Here is a 278-nt window from a genome sequence, read left to right as displayed (position 1 = left end):
TGGTGATATACGCGGGATAAACACAAAGCATGGCGTCAAACATCTCTGGCAATAATTCTCTCCTCTCTGGCTATATCAAAGAAATTACTTATTTATAACTATCTGTAGTCTCAAAACAGACTACACATTTGCTGGTCTGGCAAGCGGTCTGATTCGATGATTTGAAGCATCAAATCGCCACGAATGGGTATGGTCATTGACCACTTGTAGGAAACATGTAAAATACGTCAATTGGCATCTATCTAAGTCTAGACAGCTAAATAATAAACATAGCATTC

This window comes from Octopus bimaculoides, chromosome 3 (assembly GCF_001194135.2).
Source record: "Octopus bimaculoides isolate UCB-OBI-ISO-001 chromosome 3, ASM119413v2, whole genome shotgun sequence".
Lineage (NCBI taxonomy): Eukaryota > Metazoa > Mollusca > Cephalopoda > Octopoda > Octopodidae > Octopus > Octopus bimaculoides.
Note: the sequence above shows the minus strand (reverse complement) of the source record.